This window comes from Aquarana catesbeiana, linkage group LG07 (genome assembly GCF_042186555.1).
Source record: "Aquarana catesbeiana isolate 2022-GZ linkage group LG07, ASM4218655v1, whole genome shotgun sequence".
Classification (NCBI taxonomy): domain Eukaryota; kingdom Metazoa; phylum Chordata; class Amphibia; order Anura; family Ranidae; genus Aquarana; species Aquarana catesbeiana.
This window is the reverse complement of record NC_133330.1, coordinates 179,045,668-179,065,176: the sequence shown is the minus strand read 5'-3', so window position 1 is coordinate 179,065,176 and position 19,509 is coordinate 179,045,668.

Genomic DNA, 19,509 nt, shown 5'->3' with positions numbered 1-19,509 from the left:
GGCAGAAGGGTAGATTACTCACTCACACTGGTGACTTTGGACAATTGCAGATGGTCATGAAACAGGCGGAGGATCAGAGAGGGCCCTGATGTCCCCAGGGTCAGAGATGGTAAATGGGAGGGGCCCTGGGCATCTGGATGCAGCTCAGCAGTGACCAACTAATATATCTTGCATAGAATCATGTTTCCAACTGTATGCTTCTTTGTGCTATGTTGTGTTGGTAGCATATTCTGATCCTTGAGTTGACAGTCTCTCCATCAAGAGGAACTGTCATGCTGTTGAGGTCATCTTTAATCATTGTCTCTTATTTCCAGACCATCAAACAAAAATGGTTAAATTAGCACATGTTGCTATTTTTGTATTTACAAAGACAGCAACACGTGAGCAGTAGCACCACGTCAAGGCTTCAACCCTTGCTACTGTCCATTCACACAACATTCATTCATGCAATCACGCACACTCTAGTCACTCTACACAACATTCATTACAAAAAAGGGAAAAATTTGGATTGCTTAAAACAATATAATTCTATTTAAATCTTGGGGTCACACCAAAGTCAAGTAGACAACTGCTATTGTGTCAAGTGGTAAGAAAATAAAAAAAATGATTTTCCTCAGCATTTGGATGGTTCCTCTGAGTCCCATCTATCTTCACTGTCCATTCACACAACATTCATTCATGCAATCACGCACACTCAAGTCACTCTAGTCCCATCTATCTTCACATGGTAACAATGATTCAGGTCTCACAAGTAGGGATGAGCCGAACACCCCCCTGTTCGGTTCGCACCAGAACATGCGAACAGGAAAAAAGTTCTTTCGAACACGGGAACACCATTAAAGTCTATGGGACACGAACATGAATAATCAAAAGTGCTAATTTTAAAGGCTAATATGCAAGTTATTGTCATAAAAAGTGTTTGGGGACCTGGGTCCTGCCCCAGAGGACATGGATCAATGCAAAAAAAAGTTTTAAAAACGGCCGTTTTTTCAGGAGCAGTGATTTTAATAATGCTTAAAGTCAAACAATAAAAGTGTAATATCCCTTTAAATTTCGTACCTGGGGGGTGTCTATAGTATGCCTGTAAAGGGGCGCATGTTTCCTGTGTTTAGAACAGTCTGACAGCAAAATGACATTTTGAAGGAAAAAACTCATTTAAAACTACCCGCGGCTATTGCATTGCCGACAATACTCATAGAAGTTCATTGATAAAAACGGCATGGGAATTCCCCAAAGGGGAACCCCGAACCAAAATTAAAAAAAAAAAATGACGTGGGAGTCCCCCTAAATTCCATACCAGGCCCTTCAGGTCTGGTATGGATATTAAGGGGAACCCCGGCCAAAATTTAAAAAAAAAATGAGGTGGGGTTCCCCCTAAATTCCATACCAGACCCTTCAGGTCTGGTATGGATTTTAAGGGGAACCCCGCGCCAAAAAAAAAAAAAAAACGGCGTGGGGTCCCCCCAAGAATCCATACCAGACCCTTATCCGAGCACGCAACCTGGCAGGCCGCAGGAAAAGAGGGGGGGACGAGAGTGCGGCCCCCCCTCCTGAACCGTACCAGGCCACATGCCCTCAACATTGGGAGGGTGCTTTGGGGTAGCCCCCCAAAACACCTTGTCCCCATGTTGATGAGGACAAGGGCCTCATCCCCACAACCCTGGCCGGTGGTTGTGGGGGTCTGCGGGCGGGGGGCTTATCGGAATCTGGAAGCCCCCTTTAACAAGGGGACCCCCAGATCCCGGCCCCCCCCTGTGTGAAATGGTAAGGGGGTACAAAAGTACCCCTACCATTTCACTAAAAAACTGTCAAAAATGCTAAAAATGACAAGAGACAGTTTTTGACAATTCCTTTATTTAAATACTTCTTCTATCTTCCTTCATCTTCTGGTTCTTCTGGCTCTTCTGGTTCTTCCTCCGGCGTTCTCGTCCAGCATCTCCTCCGCGGCGTCTTCTATCTTCTTCTCCTCGGGCCGCTCTGCACCCATGGCATGGGGGGAGGCTCCCGCTCTTCTCTTCTTCTTCATCTTCTTCTCTTCTTCTCTTCTTCTCTTCTTCATTTTCTTCTCCGGGCCGCTCCTCACACATGCTGGCATGAAGGGAGGCTCCCGCTGTGTGACGGCGCTCCTCGTCTGACAGTTCTTAAATAACGGGGGGCGGGGCCACCCGGTGACCCCACCCCCCTCTGACGCACGGGACATGACGGGACTTCCCTGTGGCATTCCCCGTGACGTCACAGGGAAGTCCCGTCAAGTCACCATGCGTCAGAGGGGGGCGGGGTCACCGGGTGGATTGTTCTTGCTCCTCTCTCAACAGTTGACTAGCCCCTACACTGCGGTGGAAATGCCCTGCAATCTTTCTGCAAAGGTCCAAGATTTGAGCAATCTTGTTGTTTTTCTCAAACACCTCTGAACCTGCCCCTGCAGAGCTGACAGAATCTCTCCCCAGTGTGGCTCCTGTCACCAAGCACACCAGCTCAAGCACCGCATGGCATCTTTTTGGCTGCGTCCTTGCATAGCCCCTTAAACGCCTATGGAGCACCGCTGGTTCCAAGGACAAATCAGCACAGGAAGAGGCCATGGAGGAAGAAGAAGAGGAGGGGGTGGAGGATAGAGGTGTGGCAGAATCACCACTAGTAGAATTTTGGAGGCTTGGTGGCAGAACAACCTCTAACACTACTGCACCCTGTCCTGCATCCTTCCCAGCTACCAGAAAGATAGGTAACATCCCTGTCCATGCCTGCTGGACCATGAGTCAACGGTAATATGCCCTTACCGCTGACCGCCCAGTCCAGCGAAGCCAAGACTTTGCCTTCCACATGCCGGTAGAGAGCCGTAATCCCCTGAGAAAAAGTGGCGTTTGGGAACCTGCCACTAAGGAAACACACATTCCACAAACTCACGGAAGGGGGCAGAGTCTACCAACTGAAAAGGCAGCAGTTGAGGTGCTAGCAATTTAGCCAAGCTAGCATTCAACCGCTGGGCATGTGGATGGCTGGGAGCGAACTTCTTTCTGCGGTGCAGCAGCTGGGGCAGGGAAATTTGCCTGGTACAATCTGACTTCATGGGTGGTTTGAACACCGTTTTCATATGTGGGCGGGACTTACATATGCGTTCGCTTCTGCATGCAAGCACACAGGGACAGGGGCGCTTAAAAAAAAAAATTATTGTTCATTTTACTTTATTTATTTTAGTTTGACACTTTTTTCCCAAAAAATTTTTTTTGATCACGTTTATTCCTATTACAAGGAATGTAAACATCCCTTGTAATAGGAATATGGCGTGACAGGTGCTCTTTACAGTGGGATATGGGGTCAATAAGACCCCACATCTCACCTATAGGCTGGGAAGCCTGAAGTAATAAAAAAAAAAACGATCCTGGCTTCGATCGTAGCGGTGAGACGGTAGAAGCACCGGAGGGTGGCGGGAGGGGGGAGTCCCCTCTCACCTCCCATAAGAACGATCAAACAGCAGAACAGCCGCTATGATCATTCTTATGGTGTAGGGAATCGCCGGCTGAAAAAGCTGATATCTGAATGATGCCTGTAGCTGCAGGTATCATTCAGATATCCCCGCACAAAGTCAAGAACGTCGTATGACGGCGGGCGGGAAGTGGTTAAAACGCATTTTTTTTTTAACACAAAGTTGTCCATTTATACAATATTTCTAACACATTGCATGTACATACCAAAAATGACACCCCAAAATAGATTCCCCTACTCCTCCTGAGTACGGCGATACCACATGTGTGAGACTTCCACAGCCTGGTCACAGAGGCCGAGTACAGCTGAGTATGGCTGAGCATGGCAGAGCATGACTGGGTATGGCTGGGTATGGCAGGGTATTGCAGAGTATTGCAGGTTATTGCAGGGTATTGCAGAGTATTGCAGAGTATTGCAGGGTATTGCTGGGTATTGCAGGGTATTGCAGGGTATTGCGGGGTATTGCAGGGTATTGCGGGGTATTGCGGGGTATTGCAGAGTATTGCGGGGTATTGTGGGGTATTACGGGGTATTGCGGGGTATTGTGGGGTATTGCAGAGTATTGCTGGGTATTGTGGGGTATTGCAGGGTAATGCTGGGTATTGTGGGGTATTGCAGAGTATTGCAGGGTATTGCAGAGTATTGCTGGGTATTGCGGGGTATTGCAGGGTATTGCAGGGTACTGCTGGGTATTGCAGGGTATTGCTGGGTATTGCGGGGTATTGCAGGATATTGCAGGGTATTGCAGGGTACTGCTGGGTATTGCAGGGTATTGCTGGGTATTGCGGGGTATTGCAGGGTATTGCAGGACATTGCAGAGTATTGCAGAGTATTGCACAATATTGCACATGGTATTGCACAGGGTATTGCACAGAGTATTGCAGGCTATTGCAGAGTAGTGCAGGCTATTGCAAAGGGTGTTGCAGAGTATTGCACAGGGAATTGCAGAGTAGTGCAGGGTATTGCTGAGCATGGATGGATGGATCCATGGATGTGACTGCACATGTCACAGAGCAGCGCTGTGGGCACTACACATCCAGCCCACAGCGCTGCTGCCATCCGATCCCTCCCCCTCTGTGTACCGATCGAGACCTGGACAGATATTGTTAATTTTCCTTGTCAAAAGAAGTTTATTGAGTATACAATGTTATAAAGATACATAAAGTAAGTTTACAAGGATCTATAAAGTAAACTCATTGTTTTACAGTAGGGTTTATATAGGTAAATATCATGAAATTTCAAATATTAAACATTGGGTTCACGTAAACCTAAATTAAAGATATATATCATTTCCTTAGTTACTTTTGTAGGTATTTAAATGATTTATACCTACTATACATATTGTTTACAAGTAGAGTGTATATAGGTCAAATAAATTCTGATAATGAGCTTGAATCGTAAGGTGGAGAAAAGGAAAGAGAAAGAAGAAAAAGGGTTGAAAGGTAGAGGTATGGTCCACAAGGTTGTCCCGCTCGTCAGTTTATTATTCTTTTTAGTTCTCTTTGAAGCCTTAGAATGGGTGTCTCTGTAAGTCATTTAATCTGTTACCATGGCAACAGGACAGAGTCATTGAAGTTTGACAGGAACTGTTGTTTTATCCAAGGATGCCAAAGCTTTTCAAATTTTGGAATTTGATTTTGATCGATGGCTACCATCTTAGCATGGGACATTGTATTATTCATTCTGTGAATTGTTTCTGCTAGTACCAATGTAGGAGATTTCCATGCCTTGGCCACTGTTTGTTTTGCAGCCGTTATTAGTTGGATCATAAGTTTGAATTGAGAGAGTGTTAACCATTCCGGTTTTAGATTAAGTAAAGTTAAATATGGATCTGGTTGTATTATTTTTTTAAATATTTTAGATGCAATCACAAAGACTTCCTTCCAGAAGGTTTGGATTACTGGGCACGTCCACCATATGTGTAAATATGTGCCTATTTCTGGGCATCCTCGAAAACAAAGAGCTGAGGTATTAGGTGAATATTTTGCCACTCTAGCGGGTACAAGGTACCAGCGAGTTAGGACTTTATAATTTGTCTCCAGTGCTAAGATGTTGGGTGAAGATGACTTAGATGTGAGCCATATGTTAGACCAGTCCGTGTCTTCTAAAGTTCGTCCCAGGTCCTCCTCCCACCTCTGAACGTAAGAGAGTCTATTAAGATTTGCTACTCCATATAATTGATTATAAAGTGATGAAATTGTACCTTTAGCAAATGGATCTTTTGTACAGATTGATTCAAAAATGGATAATTGGGATAATGGTGTATCCCCCTTTAGGAATGGTGTATAGAAATTTTTGATTTGGAGATATCTAAATATCTCAGAGTTTGGTAGATCATATTTTTCTCTAAGCGATGGGAATGAAAGGAATGATTTAGATGCTATGAAGTCATTTAGTGTCTGAATGCCTGATGTTGTCCAAGCTTTAAAAGAATTTGGGTAGATCCATGCCGGATAAAAGGCCGGATTTCTGATAAAAGAAAGGAGAGGATTGTGTGGAGATTGTAACTGATATTTGGTTTTTAGTTTCTCCCAGAGAGATAAGAAGTGTTTAGTTATGGGATTATGAATTTTAATGCGGTCTTTAGGATCAAGCCATAGTAAATTTGATATTAATAGAGGGTCATTTTCTGAAGCCTCTATAAATACCCATAATGGGATTTACTGTTTTGCATGGTATTTGGACAGACTGGCCAAATGTGCTGCTCTGTAGTAGTTAGTAAAATTAGGGTATCCCAGGCCTCCTTTATTTTTGGGAAGATGTAGTGTGTGTATAGGTATACGTGGTTTAGAAGAGCCCCATATAAACAAAGTTGCTTTTTTTTGTACTATTCTCAAAAAATAGGAAGGAATTGGAATAGGGAGGACTCTGAATAGATAAAGCAATTTGGGTAGAATAGTCATTTTGATTGCATTAATCTTCCCTATCCAGGATAAAGGAAGTTGCGACCATTGTTTTATTAGATTTGTGATCTGTCTTAATACAGGAGGATAATTGGTTGAGAATAAGTCAGAATGAGATGCTGTTAAATGAATTCCAAGATATGGGATTGATTTTTCTGCCCATGTGAATGGGAGTGCAGCCCTAGCCGGGATCAATTCCATGTTTGTGAGTGAAATATTAAGCACTAGGCATTTCTTAGGATTAATCATAAGGCCGGATAGGGCTGCAAATCCATCAAGAGCTGGTATTAAGTTAGGACCAGAGACCTGTGGTGATGATAGAAAAAGTAATATATCGTCTGCAAATATACATAATTTGTGTGTAATACCTCCTACTTCAATGCCAGTTATAGTTTGGTTTGTTCTGATGTATTGGGCCATGGGTTCGAGTATAAGGGCAAATAATAAGGGAGATAATGGGCAACCCTGTCGGGTACCTCTTTCGATATTAAAGGCTTCAGATTTGTATCCAGCATATTTTATATAGGCTTTGGGATTATTATATAATGCTTTGATCCATGTTAAAAAGTGGGGTCCAAAACCCCATTTTTGTAATGAATATTGCATATATTGCCAGGATACTGTGTCAAATGCCCTCTTAATATCGAGAGATAGAAAACATAAAGGGATTTTCCGTTTTTTAGCAATATGTGCCAATAACACTGCCCTGCGTATATTATCGCCTGCCTGTCTATTTGGCATGAAGCCTACTTGATCTCTATGTATTAATTTTCCTATAATGCTATTGAGGCGTTTTGCTATTATTTTTGCTAATAATTTAATATCGAGGTTTAACAGAGAGATAGGCCGATAATTCACACAGGAAGTATCATCAGAAAGGGGTTTTGGGATCATACAAACAATTGCCATTAGTGTTTCTTGCCGAAAAGAATGTCCATCTAGAAGTTTGTTAAAAGTTTCAGTGAGAATGGGAGAGAGTATTTCTGAGAATGTTTTATAGTATAAAGCCGAGTAGCCGTCTGGGCCTGGTCTTTTGTTAAGTTTTAGGTCTTTTATGGCGTTAGCAACTTCATCTATAGTTATAGGCTCATCCAAACTGCTTTTTTGATTCTGAGATAACTCAGGTAAGGTTATTTTTGAGAAGAAGGATTCAGCCTCTGTAGGATTAAATTCATTGTTTGTCTTGTATAAAGTTGCGAGATGTGAATGAAATTTATGGACTATTTTAACTGGATTACAAGTGTAAACATTTTTTTGATAATTTCAAACGTATTGGTTTGAAAGATTTGTTAGTTGAATTTAATGCCCGAGCCAAATATGTACCTGGTTTGTTTGTATTCATGTAGAAATTGTGTTTGGAGCGTTTGAGGGATTTATCAACTGACTCAGTGAGAAATAGATCGTATTCCAATCTAGATTTTTCCAGATGAGATTTTGTACTCTGAGATGGATTATCTTGAAATGATATGTAGGCTGCATTAAAATTGAGTTCTAGTTTTTTTGCTAGATTTTTGCGTTCCCGTTTAAATAGTGCCATTTGTCTTTGTATTGTACCACGCAAGACAGGCTTATGAGCTTCCCACAGTGTTATTGGGGAGATGTTTGTTGTATTATTAATTGATATGTATTCCTTTAAAGCTTGTTCAATGGCCATCTGATGTAGTGGGTGTTTGAGCATTATGTCCGGTAAGTACCACGTTGGGTCATGCGCTTTTGGTATGGCTGAGGCTATAGTAGTGTATACTGCATTATGGTTAGACCACGGAATCGGAATTATATCTGATGCAATAATTTCTGGTATCATTCCTATTGTTAGAAAAATATGATCTATTCTGGTGAAGGTTTGATGAGGGTGCGAGAAATAAGTGAATTTCTTTTTCATTGGGTTAATTTCTCTCCACGAATCTACCAGATTGTATTTGGAAAGAAGTTGAGAAAAAGGTAATCTAGAGGTTATTTTGGATGGTGTAAAAGGTGATTTATCTAGAAATGGGAGGAGAACCTGGTTCGAATCCCCACACATTATCACTGTTCCTATTTTGTGTGTATTAATCACTTGTAATATATGTGAGAGGAATGGTGTAGGTTGTTTGTTAGGAGCGTAGTAGGAAATCACTGTGATTGCTGTATCCATTATATAACCCATGAGTATCAGGTAACTACCTTCTGGGTCTTTAATTTCTGATGATAAGGTGAATGGTGTGGATCGGTGAAATGCAATTAGAGTTCCCCTTTGCTTGGTACAGGCAGAAGCCATGTAAATTTGTTGATAAAAAGGAGAAATATATTTTGGAGTAGAATCTTTGGTGAAGTGTGTTTCATGGAGGCATACTATGTGAGCCTTCTTGTTATGGAAAGTACGGAAGGCTTTGGTCCTTTTTTGAGGGACATTTATTCCCTGAACATTCAGGGAAAGTATATTCAGTGGGCCATGGCAACAGATCAAATAGTTTTGACTTACTTTTTGTTATGCAGAGCTGACTGCGCAGATCAACCTGTGTGGACTGAAGAGATGAATAGATAGAAAAGAAACCAGTGAATTCTGGAGTAAAGAGTAAACAAAAAACATATGAGATTAGATGACACATTGTATAAATTATTTTTTGCAAGTAATCACAATTTACCCGTGAAAGAGAATAAATATCTCTCTCAGGGGAATAAGTGCCTTCATCATACTCCCACATAATATGGTTGGGAGAATGAGGAGGGCTAATGGGGGTACACGGATCTTCCGCTTACAGGAGAGAAGTGCTATGTCAAAAGACATCAAAATGATGTTTCATTAATTGGAGTGCAGAATATAGTTTTTGTTGAAATTATTTATTCTAGGGTGGTTGTATATGGTTAGTCTTGCCCTAGGCTAAATAATTCAGTTAGAAAGGTACTGTTAATAACTTTGGTATTGATGAAGATAGTTTGAACTATTTTGGGATTTTAACCCTTTTAGAGTAAACAATTACATATTTTATTCATATGCAACTGTTTAGATATGTTAACTCATAAAATTGAGGTTGTATTGCTTCAGATTAGAATAAACAAAAACATAATTCTAGGAACTAGTTAGGTAATAATATATTTGTTTTAAGAAAAGAAAGAAAAAGCTTCCATTACTTCTGGATTATTGAACATATTTGTCCTAAAAAGTAATAAATCTATTGTTATTACCTGATAATATATAACTGAACAAGAATTTCCTTATTTCACTTATATATTCTAAGGCTATATAATTCAGAAGTAATAAGAAATATAACTGGAATGTAACATGATCCCACACAGTGTGTGACTATCAGAATGCAGTTACATTCAGTTATAAATACAGGTTTTTTTTATAGAGAACCATCTCTTAGTATAATAAATGAAGAGATCAGGAATTAGGATGTCAGTCCATTGAATCTTCTTGGTCCATGGATGATGTGGCATAATGGCCTCTTTTGTGAGAATGATGATTCCCATTTTGTTCTGAAATTTTCTGAGTGCTGCCTGAAGGTGAAGATGATGCCATTCTTCTGCATGTGGGAGAGTTGCTGCTTGTGGGTTTTGTCAGATTTAATTTTAAAAGGGTTTGTTGTAGTTCATCTGCTGATCTGCTTCTGTAAATTGTACCTTGGTAGTTAAATCTGACTGAAAAGGGGAAGCCCCATTGATACATAATGTTGTGGCGTTGCAGTTCCATTAGTTGGGGTTTCATGGATCGTCTTTTAGTAATAGTAAGTTGGGATAGGTCAGCAAAAATTTGATAATTGTGTCCTTGAAAATTAAGTTCCTTTTTTTCTCTTGCAGCAATTAGTATTTGTTCTTTCGTTCTGTAATAATGAAATTTTGTGATTATATCACGTGGGGGTCCATCTTTCTTTTTGGCTGTGAGGGCTCTGTGTACTCTGTCCAGTTCTAAACGTTCAATAGGGATATCTGGCTTTAGTTCTTGTAATAGAGCAGTAATAGTAGATTGCAGGTCTGTCACAGTTTCAGGTATTCCCCTTATGCGCAAGTTTGAACGTCTGGCTCTATTTTCGTAATCTTCAAGCTTAGTTTGAAGTATTAAATTCTCTTCTTTTAATTGTTCCAATTCTGTTATATTTACTTGGGTTGTAATTTCAATTTCATCCATTTTTATTTCTAAGGCTGCGGGGCGGTTTCCCAGCTCTCTTATTTCTTTGGTTAGGCTTTTTGTTATTTGGTCTGAGGTTTGTTTTAAAGCCTTATGAAGCATCTTTTCAAATTGTAATAATATTACTGGGGATGCTGAGGAGGCTTGTGGAGAAGTTTGTGAGAGGATTTGTTCTGTATCTGACTCAAATGGAGAGTCTTGCTGTGACATTTTCTGTCTGTGAGAGCGCCCTGATGCTGTATCTTGTGAGGTGACTGGAGCTGCTTTAGTTGCAGTGAGTGCCTGTGAGCTCTTTGTGAGGTGATTTTTATTTCTGCCACGGTTTCCTCCCAGTACCATATTTCCTGCCCAAACTTTCACAGTTTGTTCCCTGGGGCAAAAAGGTTCAAATGGATACCTTTTGAGCCTGCAGGCTCCGCTTTGTCCTTCTCTTCTCTCCTCAGCGGTGTGGAGCTCTAACAATGCATGTCTGCTCCGCTAGGCTCCGCCCATCTCCCGCCATAGTTGTTAATTTTCTATCCAGTCAGTGAGCAGCACTCTTGGGAGTATCAAAAAAATTGGTTTCTCCTTTCACCACCACTCTTACTTTAGCAGGGTATAGCACTGCATAGGGAACTTGCAACGCACAAAGCCTGCTTTCACATCATCACACTGGGCCCTCAGCTTCTGAAATTCCACAGAGAAATCCGAGATGAAAGAAATGTTTGATCCATTAATCTCGATTGTTCCCTTGGTACAAGCCAGGGCTAGGATGTAATCCTGGTCTTTATAATGAAGCATCTTTAGGACAGGAGAATCAGTCTGTACATTTAGGGGCCGGTGGCTGCTGCTGAGCAGCCACACTCTTCTCACACAGCCCAGCAAATTTACTCCCCCCTCCCACCAACGGATGGGGAGGAGAATGGCATATAGCTACTCCTCCTCCTCCTCCTCCCACCCCTGTTCCCCCTGTGTCTGGCAGGATCCGCCCACTCTCCTATCCTTGGCATATAGCCGTTCCTAAGAGAGAGGGGGAAATATTAGGAACAGCCAGCGGCTACACATTCCAAGCTGTATAAATTATGCCTGAGCCACCAGCTTACAGCCTCAGCCTTTGAATGAGTGAGCACTGCATTACACTTTGATCAATGAACTGTACCTATCTCCCTCCCTTCTCTCACCTACCAGTCCCCCCCCCCATTCTTCCAATTTCTAGTTAGCACTTATGCAACCCATACATTGATCGCTTTTTTTTTGCTCAATCATTACACCGGAAAAATATATATTATCCAACCCCCCTATCCACACATTCCAGGTGGATGGGGGAATCCTCCCACTGTGAGGCAGCAGCTGAACAACCAGGGTTGCTGTCCTGCCTCTGCTATTGACAGCACTGGTCTCGGTCTCCATGGCAGCGACAGCAGTGCATTAGGACCCAGGACTGGTTACTTTATGGGGTAGATGGGTGCATTCTCAGGAGGGCCAGCACAACTGGTCGTAGACAGCTGAGCCCCCTGCAGGACGCCTAGCACCGGTGGCACTGCATAGCCTTCTCTGACATGCTAATTGGGATGCAATAGTGATTTTTTGATCAGAGCTTACTGACAAGAAGCCCACATGGCTGCTTAACATATGGTTGATATACATGTGATTGTACTCTTAGTTCTTATAAATACTGTGTTTATTAGATCCTACTGGGAGCATCATCTGGATCACATCCCGATTGGCATGACAACAAAGAAGACTATGCAGCGTTACCTAGCTTCTAGGTGACCGCCAGGGGGCTCCACTGTCTACAACCAATAGTACCAGCCCTCCCCCGCATTCACCTGTCAGCTCCATAATGTAACCAGCACTGGGTCCTAATAGACTGCCACTGCTGCCATGGAGACAAAGACGCCAGACCAGCGCTATCAATAGCGGGGGCAGAACATAAAGAGGAGGCTTTGGATGCCCACGGTGGCACAATATCAGGGCACGGTCACAAATGTGACCTTTGCAACCCTGGTAGTTCGGCCACTTAGTATGGAGTTTCCTGGTGTGCTGGTGACATATCTATTGCTTTCTGCCACCGTGGGGTGGGCCCAAGATGGTAGGAAGGGGGGCTCACTGCGGGACCATAATAAAAGGGCCCCGGGATCAGTGGGGAGGGCCATGGGACCAGAGAAAAGGGCTCTGGGGCCAATGAAATAAGGGGGCAGGGTCAGGGGGGCCCTCAAAAGTTTCTTGCACCGGGTCCTTTAAGGTTCTAGTTAAGCCTCTGCACTGTAGTGATAAAGAGATGGACATGGTCAGCAACAATATTAAGATGGCTGTGGCATTTAAATTATGCTCAATTGGCAGGAAGAGGCTCAAAGTGCTCCAAGGAAATATTCCCTACACCAATACACCACCACCACCAGTTTGAACCGTTGATACAAGGCAGAATGGATCCAAGTTTTTATGTTGTTTATGCCAAAGTCTGACCCTACCATTTGAATGTCGCAGCCGAAATCGAGACTCACTGACCTGGCAGTGTTTTTCCAATTTTCTTGTGACAGACCCAACTGGGGCAGGGGCTTTTAGAGGGGACTAGGGGCTTGCCTCCTACCCACTGATTATGGTCCATGGAAGAGACTGGGAATTTTGTCTTCTTCTCCCAGTCAGAGCATGGAAAATAACTCAGTTTAGCCTCTGATCCCATGGAGAGAGCAGATCATTCTCTAATGATGGACAACAATGTGATGAATGCTGAGAGCGAGGGGCTTATATTAATTCTCTGAATAGAGACAATAAAGCTTCCCTTCTAGAGTGGATGAAGAGGTGTAAAATTAATCATGTACAGGTGAATGGTCAGAGGGAATATAGTGGCCCTCCTGCAGACTGGTTTGGAGAGGCCCCTTCACTTGGGACAGACATATTTATCAACAGTATCCCTCAAGAAATCTATGAATATAAATTTATTCCACTTTTTCAGACTGCTCGAACATTGTTTGTCTTCTGATGATTTGTCTAGTGGACAGATTACCCAAGTTATAGCCAAACACCTGAAGACAGCATGTGTAATGTACTTTGTGTATTCAGGGTTGCAGACTGTTGCTGGACTGTCTGAGTTGTGGGATCACTGATTAACCAAAGCATTGTCTAGGTTACTAGTTGGTAATTAGGTAATTAAATCACTGCTTGTTTATGTTGGCTAATCCTCTTGGAGGTTTCTAAATTATGGTATTAATCTTGTGTCAACCTCGTTATCTAACCATTGTGTGATGTTTTGGATAATATTTGGTTTTATTGTTCATGTGGTGACTGCCCTACTTTTGAAGTGTAAAAAAACCTGCATTTCTGTTCAATAAACAGTCATTCTTTTGATTCTTATCCCAAAATCTTGTCTGTATACGATGCTTGGGGTAAAAGCTCTGGTATTAGCTGTCGGTCTGCTGAAAGGTTTGAAAAGCAGGGAGCACTGTTTGGCGGAAACACCCAAGCTGGGTGCCTGGCGTTCCATCACATTTGGTGGCAGTGGTGGGATGACTCCTGCAGTCTGTGACATCCAAACCACCATTGGGATCCAAGGTCCAGATAACAGAAGAGAAGTACAGATCCCATCCACCGTGCACCACAGGGGACCAGTGTCAGGTGTCAGTGCAGGTTCTGCTGGGATGGTATGATTCCGTCAGCTGGCAACCCTGGAGTAAGCACTATAATGTGAGCAGCACCACCAGGGAACATTCTCCCCTTCATCCAGGAATGGTACTGGTCGCAGTATGAAGTGTGGGTGCTTTTATTGGGGGAACAACCCCACAAGGAGTGGACAGCTGAGTTAAGCAGGCTGGTCTGGGCAGAGTTGCGGTTGGATGAGAGCTACAGAGCCCTCCAATGGTATGTAGCCCAAGTGTGCCAGATGACTGCCCAATATAAAGCTTTGGCTATGGCTGCCTGGAGCTGTTTTACAAGAGGTTTCTGAGGACCCTGACTTTGGGAGCGATCTGGAGTGGCATTTGGAGGAAATCATGGAAAATAGAGACCAGATGCTGAACGTCTCAGAGGTGCTGTTGTCACAGGAAGATTTGGGGTTTCTAGCCATTCAGGAATGGGAGCTGGATATCACCTACATATGACTGCTAGACTCCACTCAGCAGAAGGGCTGGGCTCCCTTTGCCTGGGGCTATCAGGAATTAAAAGCCGAAAGCTCTGAAATCCCAGCTGAAAAATCAGCAATGGGACAGAGTAACAGTGTGCCTTTGTCATTTACCTGACTGTGGAGCCCAAGATGATGAGGGTGGTCTCTTGCACAATTCCCATCCAAGCACCCCTGGTAGTGGAGACAGGGACTTTCAGGGCAGTGGAATGGTGCAGGTGCCTGAAAGCTGTAAGAGTGAACTGTAGCTTGGAGACACAGGAGTCCTTCCAGTAGTAGTGTGGAGTATGGTCACAAGCCTTGTTCAACAGGAGCCAGGCCGACAGGTGCAGAATCGGGATCAGTTCCAAGGTCAGAACAAGTAGAAGTCTGTGATGTGCTGGCAGTGAGCTACCAAATCAGGAGGCAGATACGTAGTCATAAATCCAATTTGTGGTCAGTAACATAAGCAAGAAGCAGATATAGAAGGCAGGGGTGATCCGAGAGAGGTGTCAGATGTAGATGGGTCAGGAACAAGGTTAGCAGACATGGATTAGAATCAGGAACACAGGAACCAAAGCTGAAGACAATTCAGCACTGAAGGCAGGCAAACTTTCAGTTTAAATAGGCTGCACCAGAATTCGTGCATGTCTGCGCATGCCTACGTGTACGCGTACATGCTCTAACATATGCACCAATGCGCATTTGTGTGTGCATTCAAGTTCTTGCTCATCTTGGGCTTCTATGTTTGTGACTCTGCACCTGCACATTAGAATGAGCACTTGCTGCACCGGATTAAGCAGCTGCTGAATGGGAATGAGCACTTATTGCATGGGAATGAGCACTTGCTGCACAAGATGACAGCCTTGCACACCTCCACCTGCAGCTATGGAAGCAGCACTCTTATGGCGGATGCAGCAAGTGCTGACTCACCTTGACAAACCTGTTTCTGGCCCTGAAGGATTTGTGCGAGGCCACTAAATTTTAATTTGACTTCCCAGCGGAAGAGCTGGCATCAGGGCAGAACATCACTGAGCTCTGCCCAGCACCAACAGCAGCTTCAGTCTTACTAAGAAAAGAAGTGGCTGGCCTTTCTCCCACACCACCAATAGGGAAATGGGACCAGCAGCATATGTGGAGCTACAACAAACTTATCCAGCCGAAGCACGGCCCAGCTCATCCACCTTTGTCTGCAAATCCAGCTGAAGCATTGGCAACTAGACAGAGGGTCGTAGACCTCTGCCCTACACTGCAGCAGCTCCGGAGACCCAGGGTGAGAAGATGGCAGTTCTTTCCAAGCAGCAGGCCAAGAAGCATTGGAGAGGAGGTGGTTGTCCTCCCTCCCCAGAGGCAAACCCACAGTTCAGGAGAGGAGGTGGTCATCCTCTCTCCCCAGCAGCAGATCCACAGTCCAGGAGAGAAGGTGGTCATCCTCCCTCCCCAGCAACAGACCCACAGTTTGAGAGAGGAGGTGGTCATCCTCCCTCCCCAAGCAGATCCATAGTCTGGTAGTGGAAGAAGCCGGCTTCCCTCCCCAACAGTTAGCCAAAGTGGATAATGTGGGGTCCCCAGCAGAAGCACTGGCATCAGGACAGAGTGCTACCAACCTCTGCTCAGCAGCAGCAACAACTTCAGAGCTTTAGGGAGCTGGGGCAGTCGGTCCCTCTCCCTAGCAGTAGACCGAACCCTGAAACGCTAAAAACCACCCAGCTGAAGCGCTGGCAGCTCAACAGAGGGTCCACACCTACTGATGACAACTCTTCCTTGTGACCAAGAATAGAAATCATGTGGACCAACTATGTGGGTCCAGACTAGGGATGAGCTTTATGTTTGGGTCGAACATGAGTTTGACTTAAACATTGGCTGTTCGCCGAATAGCGAACAATTTTGGGGTGTTCGCGGCAAATTCGAAAGCCGCGGAATACCCTTTAAAAGTCTATGGGAGAAATCAAAAGTGCTCATTTTAAAGGTTAATATGCAAGTTACTGTCATAAAAAGTGTTTGGGGACCTGGGTCCTGCCCCAGGGGACATGTATCAATGCAAAAAAAGTTTTAAAAAAGGCCATTTTTTCGGGAGCAATGATTTTAATAATGCTTAAAGTGAAAAAATAAAAGTTAAATGTTCCTTTAAATTTCATACCTGGGGAGTGTCTATAGTATGCCTGTAAAGTGGCGCATGTTGCCCGTGTTTATAACAGTCCAAGAGCAAAATGACATTTCTAAAGGAAAAAAAGTCATTACAAAGTACTAGCACTAGTGCCGGATATTAATGAATTGTCAGTCCCGACAATACACATAAAAGTCATTGAAATCATTGAAAAATAAAAATAAAAAATGCGTGGGGGTCCCACCAAATTCCATTACCAGGCCCATCAGGTCTGGTATGGATATTAAGGGGAACTCCACGCCAAAATAAAAAAAAAAAAATGGTGTGGGGTTCCCCCAAAGATCCACACCAGACCCTTATCTGAGCATGCAACCTGGCAGGCTGCAGGCCCTCCTGAACTGTACCAGGCCACATGCCCTCAACATGGGGAGGATGTCCTCATGTTGATGGGGCCAAGGACCTCATCCCAACAACCCTTGCCCAGTGGTTGTGGGGGTCTGTGGGCGGGGGGCTTATCAGAATCTGGAAGCCCCCTTTAACAAAGAGGACACCCAGATCCCGCCCCCATGTGAATTGGTAAGGGGTACATTGTACCCCTACCATTTCACAAAAAGAAAGTGTCAAAATGTTAAAAAAACCACAGGAGATGGCTTGGGACAAGTCCTTTATTAAAAATAAAAAAATTAAAAATTAAAAAGAGATTCCAGCGATGTAATCCAATAAATCCATGCTCCTACTCCAGCGATGTAATCCAATTCTCAATCTCCAGCGATGGATGATTTCCAGTGACTCCAGCGAGGAACACGCACATGATCCTGCCTCCACCAGATGCAACCAGCCAATGACGCAGAACTAGCTTGACAGCTCTTATGTAGCTGAGGGCGGGGCCACCCGTCATGTGACCCCGTCCCCCTCAGACAAGGGGAAACGCCGGGGTTTCCCAGTGACGTGTATGGGTGACTCCGCCCCCTCTGATGCAACGCAGGATTCCAGTTGCATCAGAGGGGGACGGGGTCAACCGTACACATCACTGGAAAACCCCGGCATTTCCCCTTGTCAGAGGGGGCGGGGTCATGTGACGGGTGGCCCCCGCCCTCAGCTACATAAGAGCTGTACCAGGGTTGAAGGGATTAGGTTCTTGTCCCCATCAACATGGGGACATCCTCCTCATGTTGAGGGCATGTGGCCTGGTAAGGTTCAGGAGGGGGGGCACTTTCTCATCCCCCCTCTTTTCCTGCGGCCTGCCAGGTTGAGTGCTCAGATTTTTGGGGGAACCCCACGCCTTTTTTAAAAAAATTTTGGTGCGGAGTTCCCCTTAAAATCCATACCAGACCCGAAGGGCCTGGTAATGGAATTTTGGGGGACCCCCATGCATTTTTTTTTTTATTTTTCAATGACTTTCAATGACTTTTATGTGTATTGTCGGGACCGACAATTCATTAATAGCCACCACTAGCGCTAGTACTTTTAAATTACTTTTTTTTCCTTTAGAAATGTAATTTTGCTCTCGGACTGTTATAAACACGGGAAACATGCGCTACTTTACAGGCATACTATAGACACTCCCAGGTACGAAATTTAAAGGAATATATCACTTTTATTGTTTCACTTTAAGCATTATTAAAATCACTGCTCCCGAAAAAACGACCATTTTTAAAACTTTTTTTTGCATTGATACATGTCCCCTGGTCCCCAAACACTTTTTATGACAATAACTTGCATATTAACCTTTAAAATGAGCACTTTTGATTTATCATGTTCGTGTCCCATAGACTTTAACGGTGTTCGCATGTTTGAACAATTTTTTTGCCTATTAGCATGTTCTGAATGCAAACCGAACAGGGGGTGTTTGGCCCATCCCTACTCCCTATGAGATTTGTTTTCTCTATTCTGCAAAAATCCTGGTTGATCCTGCTGCTCTCTGTGGATTTTGCAGCTGTGGATGCAACTCTGCACATGCTCAGTTTTCAGTGAGTTTCTATGCTGTGTATTTTCTCCCTATCCCATGTGACTACAGAGTCACACATGTGGTTGTATACACAGTAGTAAATGACAGCCCACTCCCTCTTCCTCATCCATGCCCAGCTAGACACAATAGGGGAGGGATATTCTACAGTCAGCAACAGATTCCAAATGCAAATAGCACACTTGAAATGAACTCTGGACCTTTTATCTGCTCCTTGTAAATGGGATAATGAGGGAATAACACACACCTGGCCATGGAACAGCTGAGCAGCCAATTGTCCCATTCCTTTTGGTCCCTTAAAAAGTGGGAGGCACATATACAAACTGTTGTAATTCCCACACCGTTCACCTGATTTGGATGTAAATACCCTCAAATTAAAGCTGAAAGTCTGCAGTTAAAGCACATCTTGTTAGTTTAATTTCAAATCCATTGTGGTGGTGTATAGAGCCAAAAAGATTAGAATTGTGTCGATGTCCCAATATTTATGGACCTGACTAAGTAGATTAATGGATGCTTCTCCTCCCTGTTATTCTGAGACAGAGGTTGGCGGGGCGTGACACAGCATGTGACTGGGAGAAATTCACCCACACCATGTTATTACCAAAATAACATGGTGTGGTCGGGAAACGATCCTATCCAAAAATGAGATTGTCTGTGGCAATTCCGACGCGCAAAATCCCTACGCATGCTCAGAAACAATTCAATGCATGCTCGGAAGCATTGAACTTCATTTTCCTGGCTTGTTGTAGTGTTGTACGTCACCGTGTTCTTGACGGTCGTAATTTCAGCGAACTTTTGCGTGACCGTGTGTATGCAAGGCAAACTTGACCGGAATCCCGTCGGAAAAGCCGTCATATCTTTTTTCGACAA